The sequence below is a fragment of the Leucopleurus acutus genome, assembly GCF_964270905.1.
Source record: "Leucopleurus acutus genome assembly, chromosome: 17".
Lineage (NCBI taxonomy): Eukaryota > Metazoa > Chordata > Mammalia > Artiodactyla > Delphinidae > Leucopleurus > Leucopleurus acutus.
Window position 1 is genome coordinate 54,834,123 of NC_139159.1, and position 14,616 is coordinate 54,848,738.

Sequence of the window (14,616 nt, forward strand, 5' to 3'; positions counted from 1 at the left end):
AGCTACTATTTACTAAGAACCTACTGTGTGAAGGAGTATATCATAGTGTGATTGGGGAAGCTATTTAACCTCTCCTAACTGTTCTCTCATCTATAAACTGGGGTTGTTGTAAAAATTAAATGAAATAATCTACAAAGAGTAATTTGTACAGGCCCTGGGATACAGCAAGTACTCAATAACTGTTATGTAACACTAAGAGTATTATTATGCTATATGCTAGAGTCTGTGTGAGAAATTTTTTATTACTTGTAATTCTTGTTAAATATGAAATATTATTGTGCTTATTTAACATATGAAGTAACTAGTGTTCACTGAAGTTAAAATAACTTGTTCAAATTACTTTATATACTTCAACCTGGGATTCAAACTCAGCAAGTTCTGTAGAAGACAGCAATGCACACGTATGCTAGCAAAGAATCCACTGCTGTTACCTAGAATGTAAAGGAGCTCCACACCCTCTATGGCATGGTATGTACAATCTGTAATTAATAAAAACTACTTTGGGGATTCATTCATAACTTTAAGTCTACTCTTAATTCCACCATGTATATGACATTAGAATCTAACAAAGGGTGCTTAAACCAAGAATTGGTCAAAAAGCTCAGAATAGCAATATATAATGCCACTGCCACTGCCTGATGAATAATGATCAGTTATTTTATTTTTTGCATTTTATTTTAATTTTTTGAATTTTATATTATTTTTTATACAGAAGGTTCTTATTATTTACCTATTTTATACATATTAGTGTATATATGTCAATCCCAATCTCCCAATTCATCCCCCCTGTGCCTGCTTTCCCCCCTTGGTGTCCAAACGTTTGTTCTCTACATCTGTGTTTCTATTTCTGCCTTGAAAACCGGTTCATCTGTACCATTTTTCTAAGTTCCACATATATGCATTAATATACAATATTTATTTTTCTCTTTCTGACTTACTTCATTCTGTATGACAATCTCTAGGTCCATCCACGTCTCTACAAATGACCCAATTAAGTTCCTTTTTATGGCTGAGTAATATTCCCATTGTATATATGAACCACATCTTCCTTATCCATTCATCTCTCGATGAGCATTTAGGTTGCTTCTATGACCCGGCTATTGTAAATAGTGCTGCAATGAACATTGGGGTGCATGCGTCTTTTTGATTTATGGTTTTATCTGGGTACATGCCCAGTCGTGGGACTGCTGGGTCATATGGTAATTCTATTTTTAGTTACTTTAAAAAACCTCCATACTGTTCTCCATAGTGGCTGTATCAATTTATATTCCCAACAACAGTGCAAGAGGGTTCCCTTTTCTCCACACCCTCTGCAGCATTTGCTGTTTGTAGATTTTCTGATAATGCCCATTCTAACCAGTGAGAGGTCATACCTCATTGCAGTTTCGATTTGCATTTCTCTAATAATTAGTGATGTTGAGCATCTTTTCATGTTCCTCTTGGCCATCTGTACTCCTTCTTTGGAGAAATGTCTATTTAGGTCTTCTGCCCATTTTTTCATTGGCTTGTTTATTTTTTAATATTGAGGTACAGGAGCTGTTTATATATTTTGGAGATTAATCCTTGGTCCATTGATACATTTGCAAATACGCTCTCCCATTCAGAGGGTTGGGTTTTCATCTTGTTTATAGCTTCCTTTGCTGTGCAAAAGCTATTAAATTTCATTAGGTCCCATTTGTTTTTACTTCCATTACTCTAGGAAGTGGGTCAAAAAAGATCTTGCTGTAATTTATGTCAAAGAGTGCTCTTCTTAGGTTTTCCTCTAAGAGTTTTATAGTGTCTGGCCTTACATTTAGGTCTTTAATCCATTTTGACTTTATTTTTGTGCATGGTGTTAAGGAGTGTTCTACTTTCATTCTTTTACATATAGCTGTGCAGTTTTCCAGCACCACTTACTGAAGAGACTGCCTTTTCTCCATTGTATATCCTTGCCTCCTTCGTTATAGATTAGTTGACCATAGGTGCATGGGTTTATCTCTGGGCTTTCTATCCTGTTCCATTGATCTATATTTCTGCTTTGGTGCCAGTACCATATTGTCTTCATGCCTGTAGCTTTGTAGTATACTCTGAAGTCAGGGAGTCTGATTCCTCAAGCTCCGTTTTTTCTCTCAATATTGCTTTGGCTATTCGGGGTCTTTTCTGTCTCCATACAAATTTTTAAGTTTTTTGCTCTACTTCTGTAAAAAATGCCATTGGGGAGTCAGCTCGACACACTACCAGTCCCTCCCATCAGGAAGCTTGCACAAGCCTCTTAGATAGTCTCATCCACCAGAAGGCAGACAGCAGAGGCAAGAAGAAATACAATCCTGCAGCTTGTGGAACAAAAACCACATTCACAGAAAGATAGACAAGATGAAAAGGCAGAGGGCTATGTACCACATGAAGGAACACGATAAACCCCCCAAAAAACAACTAAATGAAGTGGAGATAGGCAACCTTCCAGAGAAAGAATTCAGAATAATGACAGTGAAGATGATCCAGGATCTCGGAAAAAGAATGCAGGCAAAGATCGAGTAGATGCAAGAAATGTTTAATAAAGACCTAGAAGAATTAAAGAACAAGCAAACAGAGATAAACAATACAATAACCAAAATGAAAACTACACTAGAAGGAATCAGTAGCAGAGTAACTGAGGCAGAAGAACGGATAAGTGACCTGCAAGATAGAATGGTGGAATTCACTACTGTGGAACTGAATAAAGAAAAAAGAATGAAAAGAAATGAAGACAGCCTAAGAGACTTCTGGGACAACATTAAATGCAACAACATTCGCATTATAGGGGCCTCAGAAGGTGAAGAGAGAGAGAAAGGACCAGAGAGAATACTTGAAGAGATTATAGTCGAAAACCTCCCTAACATGGGAAAGGAAATAGGCACCCAAGTCCAGGAAGCGCAGTGAGTCCCATACAGGATAAACCCAAGGAGAAACATGCCAAGACACATAGTAATCAAATTGTCAAAAATTAAAGACAAAGAAAAATATTGAAAGCAGCAAGGGAAAAACGACAAATAACATACAAGGGAACTCCCATAAGGTTAACAGCTGATTTCTCAGCAGAAACTCTACAAGCCAGAAGGGAGTGGCATGATATACTTAAAGTGATGAAAGGGGAGAACCAACAATCAAGATTACTCTACCCAGCAAGGATCTCATTCAGATTCAATGGAGAAATCAAAAGCTTTACAGACAAGCAAAAGCTAAGAGAATTCAGCACCACCAAACTAGCTCTACAACAAATGCTAAAGGAACTTCTCTAAGTGGGAAACACAAGGGAAGGAAAGGACCTACAAAACCAAAACCCAAAACAGTTAAGAAAATGGTAATAGGAACATACATATAGATAATTACCTTAAACGTGAATGGATTAAATGCTCCAACCAAAAGACACAGGCTTGCTGAATGGATACAAAAACAAGACCCACATCTATGCTGTCTACAAGAGACCCACTTCAGACCTAGGGACACATACAGACTGAAAGTGATGGGATGGAAAAAGATATTCCATGCAAATGGAAATCAAAAGAAAGCTGGAGTAGCAATACCCATATCAGATAAAATAGACATTAAAATAAAGAATGTTACAAGAGACAAGGAAGGACACTACATAATGATCAAGGGATCAATCCAAGAAGAAGATATAACAATTATAAGTATATATGCACCCAACAAAGGAGCACCTCAGTACATGAGGCAACTGCTAACAGCCATAAAAGAGGAAATTGACAGTAACACAATAATAGTGGGGGACTTTAACACCTCACTTACATCAATGGACAGATCATCCAAAATGAAAATAAATAAGGAAACAGAAGCTTTAAATGACACAATAGACCAGATAGATTTAATTGATATTTATAGGACATTCCATCCAAAAACAGCAGATTACACTTTATTCTGAAGTGTGCACGGAACATTCTCCAGGATAGATCACATCTTGGGTCAAAAATCAAGCCTCAGTAAATTTAAGGAAATTGAAATCATATCAAGCATCTTTTCTGACCACAATGCTATGAGATTAGAAATGAATTACAGGGAAAAAAACGTAAAAAACACAAACACATGGAGGCTAAACAATACGTTACTAAATAACCAAGAGATCACTGAAGAAATCAAAGAGGAAATCAAAAAATCCCTAGAGGCAAATGACAATGAAAACACGACGATCCAATACCTATGGGATGCAGCAAAAGCAGTTCTAAGAGGGAACTTTATGGCTATACAAGCCTACCTCAAGAAACAAGAAAAATCTCAAATAAACAATCTAACCTTACACCTAAAGGAACTAGAGAAAGAAGAACAAACAAAACCCAAAGTTAGCAGAAGGAAAGAAATCATAAATCTCAGAGCAGAAATAAATGAAATAGAAACAAAGAAAACAATAGCAAAGATCAATAAAACTAAAAGCTGGTTCTTTGAGAAGATAAACAAACTTGATAAAATTTGATGATAGACTCATCAACAAAAAGAGGGAGATGACTCAAATCGATAAACACAGAAATGGAAAAGGAGAAGTTACAACAGACACTGCAGAAATACAAAGGATCCTAAGAGCCTACTACAAGCAGCTCTATGCCAATAATATGGACAACCTGGAAGAAATGGACAAATTCGTAGAAAGGTAAAACCTTCCAAGACTGAAGCAGGAAGAAATAGAAAATATGAACAGACGAATTGCAAGTAATGAAATTGAAACTGTGATTAAAAATCTTCCAACAAACAAAAGTCCAGGACCAGTTGGCTTACAGATGAATTCTATCAAACATTTAGAGAACAGCTAACACTCATCCTTAAACTCTTCCAAAAAGTTGCAGAGGATGGAACACTCCCAAACGCATTGTATGAGGCCACCATCAACCTGATACCAAAACCAGACAAAGGTACTAGAAAAAAAGAAAATTACAGACCAACACCACTGATGAATATAGATGCAAAACTCCTCAACAGAATACTAGGAAACAGAATCCAACAGCATATTAAAAGGATCATACACCATGATCAAGTGGGGTTTATCCCAGGAATGCAAGGATTCTTCAATATACGTAAATCAATCAATGTGATACACTATATTAACAAACTGAAGAAGAAAAACCATATGATCATCTCAGTAGATGCAGAAAAAGCTTTTGACAAAATTCAACACCCATTTATGATAAAAACTTTCCAGAGTGTGGGCACAGACGGAACCTATCTCAACATGATAAAGGCCATATATGACAAACCCAAAGCAAACATCATTCTCAATGGCGAAAAACTGAAAGCATTTCTTCTAAGATCAGGAACAAGACAAGGATGTCCACTCTCACCACTATTATTCAACATAGTTTTGGAAGTCCTAGCCACGGCAATCAGAGATGAAAAAGAAATAAAAGGAGTACAAATTGGAAAAGAAGAGTAAAACTGTCACTGTTTGCAGATGACACGATATTATACATAAAGAATCCTAAAGATGCCACCAGAAAACTACTAGAGCTAATCAATGAATTTTGTAAAGTTGCAGGATACAAAATTAATGCACAGAAATCTCTTGCATTCCTATACACTAAAAATGAAAAATATGACAGAGATATTAAGGAAACACTCCCATTTTCCATTGCAACAAAAAGAATAAAATACCTAGGAATAAACCTACCTAGGGACACAAAAGACCTGTATGCAGAAAACTATAAGACACTGATGAAAGAAATTAAAGATGATACCAACAGATGGAGAGATATACCATGTTCTTGGATTGGAAGAATCAATATTGTGAAAATGACTAACCTACCCAAAGCAATCTACAGATTCAATGCCATCCTTATCAAATTACCAATGGCATTTTTTACGGAACTAGAACAAAAAGTCTTAAAATTTGTATGGAGACACAAAAGACCCTGAATAGCCAAAGCAGTCTTGAGGGAAAAAAAAGAAGCAGGAGGAATCAGACTCCCTGACTTCAGACTATACTAGAAAGCTACAATCATCAAGACAATATGGTACTGGCACAAAAACAGAAACATAGATCAATGGAACAAGACAGAAAGCCCAAAGATAAACCCATGCACCTATGGTCAACTAACCTACGACAAAGGAGGCAAGGATATACATTGGAGAAAAGACATTCTCTTCAATAAGTGGTGCTGGGAAACTCGACAGCTACATGTAAAAGAATGAAATTAGAACACTCCCTAACACTATACACAAAAATATGCTCAAAATGGATTAAAGACCTAAATGTAAGACCGGACACTATAAAACTCTTACAGGAAAACAGGAAGAACACTCTTTGACATAAATCACAGCAAGATCTTTTTTGATCCACCTCCTAGAGTAATGGAAATAAAAGCAAAAGTAAACAAGTGGGACCTAATGAAACTTCAAAGCTTTTGCACAGCAACGGAAACCATAAACAAGACTAAAAGACAACCCTCAGAATAGGAGAAAATATTTGGAAACGAATCAACGGACAAAGGATTAATCTCCGAAATATATAAATAGCTCATGCAGCTCAATATTAAATAAACAAACAACCCAATCCAAAAATAGGCAGGAAACCTAAATAGACATTTCTCCAAAGAAGACATACAGATGGCCAAGAAGCATATGAAAAGCTGCTCAACATCACTAATTATTAGAGAAATACAAATCAAAACTACAATGAGCTATCAGCTCACACAAGTTAGAATGGGCATCATCAGAAACTGTACAAACAGCAAATGCTGGAGAGGGTGTGGAGAAAAGGGAACCCTCTTGCACTGTTGTTGGGAATGTAAATTGATACAGCCACTATGGAGAACAGTATGGAGGTTCCTTAAAAAATAAAAATAGAATTACCATATGATCCAGCAATCCCACTACTAGGCATATACCCTGAGAAAACCATAATTAAAAAAGACACATGCACCCCAATGTGCACTGCAGCAGTGTTTACAATAGCCACGTCATCGAAGCTACCTAAATGCCCATCGACAGATGAATGGATAAAGATGTTGTGGTATATATATACAATGGAATATTACTCAGCCATAAAAAGGAACGAAATTGGGTCATTTGTTGAGACGTGGATGGATCTAGAGACTGTCACACAGAGTGAAGTAAGTCAGAAAGAGAAAAACTAATATCGTATATTAACACATGTATGTGGAACCTAGATAAATGGTACAGATGAACCGGTTTGCAGGGCAGAAGTTGAGACACAGATGTAGAGAACAAATGTATGGAAACCAAGGGGGGAAACAGCAGAGGGATGGCGATGGTGGTGTGATGAATTGGGTGATTGGGATTGTCATGTATACACTGATGTGTATAAAATTGATAACTAATAAGAACCTGCTCTATAAAAAAAATTAAATTAAATTAAAAAATTTATAAAATGTCATTGCTAATTTGATAGGGATTGCACTGAATCTGTATATTGCTTTGGGTCGTATAGTCATTGTCACAATATTGATTCTTCCAATCCAAGAACATGGTATATCTCTCCATCTGTGTCATCTTTGGTTTTTTTTTTTTTTGTGGTACGCGGGCCTCTCACTGTTGTGGCCTCTCCCATTGCGGAGCACAGGCTCCGGACGCGCAGGCTCAGTGGCTGTGGCTCATGGGCCTAGCCATTGCACATCATGTGGGATCTTCCCGGACCGGGGCATGAACCCGTGTCTCCTGCATCATCAGGAGGACTCTCAACCACTGCGCCACCAGGGAAGCCCCGATTTCCTCTTTTATAGGTGTTAGCATTTCCCTTATGTATTGAGGTGCTCCTATGTTGGGTGCATATATATTTATAATTGTTATATCTTCTTCTTGGATTGATCCTTTGATCAGTATGTAGTGTCCTTCCTTGTCTCTTGTAACATTCTTTATTTTAAAGTCTATTTTATCTGCTATGAGTATTGCTCTTCCAGATTTCGTTTCATTTCCATTTGCATGGAATATCTTTTTCCATCCCCTCACTTTCAGTCTGTATGTGTCCGTAGGTCTGAGGTAGTTTGGTGGTGCTGAATTCTCTTAGGTTTTGCTTGTCTGTAAAGGTTTTAATTTCTCCATCGAATCTGAGTGAGATCCTTGCCAGGTAGAGTAATATTGGTTGTAGCCTCTTCCTTTTCATCACTTTAAATATATTGTGTCACTCCCTTCTGGCTTGTAGAATTTCTGCTGAGAAATCAGCTGTTAACCTTATGGGAGTTCCCTTGTATGTTATTTGTCATTTTTCCCTTGTTGCTTTTAATAATATTTGTCTTTAATTTTTGTCAATTTGATTAGTATAAGTCTTGGCGTGTTTCTTCTTGGGTTTATCCTGCTTGGGACTCTCTGTCCTTCTTGGACTTGGGTGGTTATATTCTTTCCCATATTAGTGAAGTTTCTGACTATAATCTCTTCAAATATTTTCTCTAGTCCTTCCTCTCTCTCTTCTTCTTCTTCTGGGACCCCTATAATGTGATTTGTGGTGCATTTGATGTTGTCCCAGAGGTCTCTTAGGCTGTCTTCATTTTTCATTCTTTTTTCTTTATTCTATTCCACTGCAGTGAATTACACCATTGTATTTTCCAGGTCACTTATCCATTCTTCTGCCTCTGTTACTCTGCTATTGATTCCTTCTAGTGTATTTTTCATTTCAGTTATTGTATTGTTCATCTCTGTTTGTTCTTTAATTCTAGGTGTTTGTTCTTTAATTTTTGTAGGTCTTTATTAAACATTTCTTACATCTTCTTGATCTTTGCCTTCATTCTTTTTCTGAGGTCCTGGATCATCTTCACTATCATTATTCTGAATTCTTTTTCTGGAAGACTCCCTATGTCCACTTCACTTAGTTGTTTTTCTGGGTTTTTTTCTTGTTCCTTCATCTGGTACATAGTCTTCTGCCTTTTCATTTTGTCTACCTTTCTGTGAATGTGGTTTCCGTTCCACAGGCTGCAGGACTGTAGTTCTTCTTGTTTCTGCTGTCTGCCCTCTGGTGGATGATGCTATCTAAGAGGCTTGTGCAAGCTTCCTGATGGGAGGGACTGGTGGTGGGTAGAGCTGGGTGTTGTTCTGGTGGGCAGAGCTCAGTAAAACTTTAATCCACTTGTCTGCTGATGGGTGGGGCTGAGTTCCCTCCATGTTGGTTGTTTGGCCTGAGGCGATCCAGTACTGCAGGCTACAGGCTCTTTGCTGGGACTTGTGGCAGACTCTTGCAAGGCTCATGCCAAGGAATACTTCCCAGAACTTCTGCTGTCAGTGTCCTTGTCCCCATGGTGAGCCACGGCACACACACACCCCCCCCCCCCGCCACGGCCTCTGCAGGAAACCCTCCAACACTAGCAGGTAGGTCTGGTTCAATCTCCTATGGGGTCCCCGCTCCTTCCCTCTTGGTCCTGTTGTGCACACTACTTTGTGTGTGCCCTCCAAGAGTGGAGTCTCTATTTCCCCCAGTCCTGTCGAAGTGCTGCAGTCAATTCCCGCTATCCTTCAAAGTCTGATTCTCTGGGAATTCCTCCTCCCATTGCCAGACCCACAGGTTGGGAAGCCTGACATGGGGCTCAGAACCTTCACACCAGTGGGTGGATTTCTGTGGTATAATTGTTCTCCAGTTTGTGAGTCACCCACAGAGCAGTTATGGGGTTTGATTTTATTGTGATTGCGCCCCCTTGTACCATCTCATTGCGCTTCTCCATTGTCTTTGGATGTGGGGTACCTTTTTTGGTGAGTTCCAGTGTCTTCCTGTTGATGATTGTTCAGCAGTTAGTTGTGATTCCGGTGCTCTCGCAAGAGGGAGTGAGCGCACATCTTTCTACTCTGCCATCTTGAATGAATCACTATCAACTGCTGATGCCAACGCTTTTCCTCCCAACACTGGGAAGCTGACTGATTGCATCACTAAGTCCTCTTGTTACTGAACCAAACTTGAGTCTGCTCAGCCATGTGCAGTAAAGCCAGTCTAATGACAGTGAGTTGTTGTGAAGGTAAGTGCAGTGTTTATTATAGGGAGCCAAGCGAGGAATTCAGGAGAGCTAGTGCTCAAAAACCCTGAACTCTAATCAGTTATTTTTGTAGAATGGCTCCCAATTTGGGTTTGATTGATGTTTTTTCATGATTAGATTGAGGTTATGTTTAATATTCCATAATCTTGCTATTGCTAGAAAAATTACATCAACTGAAATCACTCCCCCTCTGCCTGTCCCTGCTCCCACCCCACCCACATGACCAATGTTCAAGCCCATTATCAAAAGATGCAAAAGAAATAATAATAGAAACATCATGAGCAGATGAAGGTAAAACATTAGAATGCCGAAAGAATTTCTAGTAAGGTGGCAGCAATCTGAACCAAATGGCAGCTTTTGCAGCATACCTATATTATTCCTTACTTCATAGTTTTAAGATAAAAAATTCCAAGTACAATTTTAAAAATTATGGTACATAACATTTTCAAAAAGTTGGTATTATGCTGTTTCCTCAGGAATGAGGTGGTGCTGGAAGTCGTTGGTGGAATGGATTTAGGGGGTGGGCAGTTTTCTTAGAGACATGCTGCCAGGAAATCAGTCTCTTTCCCAAAAAAATCCATGAGGTTGATTAAATAAGCCCTCCTATATGTAAAAAAGCATATGATTTACCATCTGAAGGGTAATATGGCCACATTATGCCTCATGTGGCCATATTATTGGCCTTTAAGCCAACTTTAGCCAAGAGTGGTCAGCATCACCTTACAAAGAAAAAGATGACCAGTAAAGATGACCTCGTGGCCTGGTGGCAAGGGTAATATATTTCAGAACTACAGATCTGAGTAAATCAAACCACCAAAGGGAGGGATAGTTGAAGAATGAGAATTACATCTGCAACAGAATAATATGTAATAATAAATGCATAAGTTAACATTCAGTATATTTTTGTGTGAGTTTTGTTTATTGTAAATAAATACTCTTAACGTTTTTCAAGTAAAGAATTCAGTTATAGTTCTATTGTAGAAAATGGAGTCTAGATGAGCTCTAGAGACCATCAAGTCACAGTAATAGTACATAGAGACTCCCAGATGTTTGGTACCCAAAAGGGATGTTTACAAAAACACATTTTTGCAAAAGGACTGTTACATTTGCACAGATGTATGTGTGTATCAGAACAGAAAATGCACTTTGGGGAAATTAAATAACTATTGTTTGAAAAAGTGGACTTTTAAGTATGGTTATAAATCTCAAAAAGAAATAGCTCTAATTTATTGCCCATCTAGGAGAAATTCTGGGTGTACTCTTTCTGGATGTACTTTCCTCTTCATTCTTACAACTATGGCACAGGGGAGTAATTATCAGTTTGTGAATTCTACTGTGAAAGGACCTAAGTGATTTCACTGGAAATCTTTCCCAGAGACTTTCCTTTGCTTTTTAAAATAATATAATTGGATGTGAAATGAATGGCTGGCACATTTTATAACATATATATTGCAAATGACGGCAGACTTGAAAGAACTAGAAGTGCCTAAATGCTATGGTTGTGCCAGTAACGGAGGCATAGGCTCTTGGGTTTTGTGGGAATGTATTAAATTACAGAACCTTTTAAAAATGTAATAAAGAACAATGTTCATAAGGTTCCTAAAACAACTCTATATTAATCTGGCTTTTGGTAAATAAAACTCTAAGGAAAACTTCCTTCCAAATGTGAATGTGTCACAGTAAAAATATATTGACATGGAAGGAATGAAGATGAAATAAGTAATATTTTCCCTTAAACACAAAGGGATTATAGTTATGATTCACTAATTAGAAACAATAACATGATTTAAAAGTTATGATGAATTTTATATGAGAGTTGTAGACCAATTTATTTTGATGGATAATTGTCAGAGTAGTAAATTGAGGTTATAAACTGTGCTACATAATGTAGGATATTTGAATTCACTATGATTATGACAGAACAAAGCAGCCAGTAGATTATAAATAAATGATTTGATGACTATGTTGAATATTGCAAAAATCAATTAACGTGGTATTATGCTTTGTCCTGTTAAATAATGTCCATTTTATAAAAGCCATAAGGCTTATTAAATTTAAGAAGTTGCTTTAGTCTTTCATAATGTCTGAAGACATTAAGTAAGCCATGAGCATAAAAAAGAAGCATTCTAAAGCGCTTTGTGGGCCAATCTGGCTTGATAAATAATCAAAGCTTATCCCATCTCAAAGAAAATGTGGGATTATTCAAAGTTATTCATTTTTGACCATAATTCATTCTGATGTATTATCATTCTAACTTTTCAAACATGATTTTGTAGGACAAAAAATGGAAATCATAAGATAGCTTCACATTAAAAAAAAGCATATAATAGATCACATTCATGTGCCTTTTTCATTCTGCTGTTGAGATCATTAATGAAATAGTAATTCCCATGGTGTTGGACATGGCATAATCTACTGTTTGGCTGCTGGGATAGTTTCCTGATATTTGTCACCAATATTGGGCAGTTGTTCAATCAGATAAAGTGGATTAAATATTTTTAATGTGTACGAATGAAAACTCTCTTTTTCAAAGGAATGAGAAGGTGAGAGGTAAAACTTTGAGAACATTTGTAAAGGTGGATTTACAGAAAGTATGCTTGATGTTTATGTTGCCAAGGTTATGGTTTTATCTATAGAAGGTATTTTTAAATTTACTTTATAATTACATTATAAAATGTTAAAGAAGAATACAGAAGTTTTGTCACTGACATGTCAGTTTTTTCCTGAGTGTGTCTGAGGAAAGCAAGTTTTACTGGACAACTGAAATGTTATAAAATATGAACAGTCACTGTCCTCGCTTCAGAGAGTACTATTGGTGACAAAACATTTTTCCTGTAAATATTTCATCTTTCACCTATGAACTAAACATCTCATCTCCACCCTATGAATTTCCCATCTTTTTTACGTACTAGTAGTAAGAACTTGAGCAAATAATTTCATTTCAGGGCCTCATTAGGAAATGCATACAATGTTCATTAGTGTTTTTCAAAATATGGGTCATTACCCCATTTGTGGGTCACAACTAATATTTTTATAAAATAAAATGGAATTGACTCAATTTGAATAGAAAATATAGAGAACAAGACACAGTAAAAGGCTTGTTTGCAAATTTTGTTTTAGTTTTAAATATCTGTATGCACAGTGTGATATAAAGTGTATTCCTTAATATAAGATGTAGGCAAAAAAGTTGGACAAATACTGTTCTAAAGAATCATAAGTTCCTTCTAAGTCTAAAATGAAATTATTCTAGTTTCCAGCTCAAAAACTCTGATATTGACCTCTTTTAACCTTATGTCATATGGTTTATTACCTGACAGACAACAGTAGCCAGCTATTGGGTTGGCCAAAAAGTACCTTCGATTTTTAAGTAAAAATAAAAAACACATTTTTCATTTTCACCAAGACTTTTATTGAAAAAAGTATTCACCCTTTTGTTCCACTACCTTCTGTCATTTTTCAGGCAACTTCATAATTTCATCTTCCCAATACTTTTTTTTATCTTTTTGAGCAAAGAACTGTTCCAGGTACCTTTTACGGTCTTCCAGGGAATTGAAATTTTTTCCTTTAAGAGAATTTTGTAAAGACCAAAATAAATGGAAATCTGAAGGTACTATGTCTGGTGAATATGGCAGATGAATGAGAACTTCCCAGCCAAGCTAAGTTTTTGCCTGGTGATCAAAGAAACATGCAGTCTTGTGTTATCCTGATGGAAGGTTATGCGTTTTCTGTTGACTAATTCCGAATGCTTTTTTCTAGTGCTGATTTCAGTTGGTCTAACTGGGAGCAGTACTTTTTGGAATTAATCATTTGGTTTTCAGGAAGGAGCTCATAATAGAGGACTCCCTTCCAATCCCACTATATACACAACATCACCTTCATTGGATGAAGACCGGCCTTTGGTGTGGTTGGTGGTGGTTCATTTCGCTAGCCTCACATTCTCTTCTGTTCCACGCTCTTGTACAGTATCCACTTTTCATCGCCTGTCACAATTTGTCTTAAAACGGAACATTTTCATTACATTTAAGTAGAGAATCACATGCAGAAATATGGTCAAGAAGCTTTTTTTCGCTTAACTTACGTGGAACCCAACCATCAAAGCGATGAACATAACTAGGCAGGTGCAAATGATTTTCAACACTTGATTTGGATATTTTGAGTATGTTGGCTATCTCTGCCATGGTATAACACTGATGGTTCTCAATTAATGTCTCAATTTGATCGCTATCAACTACAACGGGTCTACCTGCCCGTGGAACATCATCCAGTGAGAAATCTCCAGCATGAAACTTCGCAAACACTTTTGACATGTTCAATCACTCACAGTATCTTCTCCGTACACTGCATGAATCTTTTTTTGCATTTCAGTTGCATTTTTACCTTTTAGAAATAATATGCCGAAAATGTTGCTTTTTTCCTTCCATCTTCAATGTTAAAATGGCTACAAAAAAATTCACCTATTTTGATAAGTCTTTTTTTTTTTTTTTTTTTTTTTCCGGTACACGGGCCTCTCACTGTTGTGGAGCACAGGCTCCGGACGCGCAGGCTCAGCGGCCATGGCTCACGGGCCCAGCCGCTCCGCGGCATGTGGGATCTTCCCGGACCGGGGCACGAACCCGTGTCCCCTGCATCGGCAGGCGGACTCTCAACCACTGCGCCACCAGGGAAGCCCGATAAGTCTTTTTTA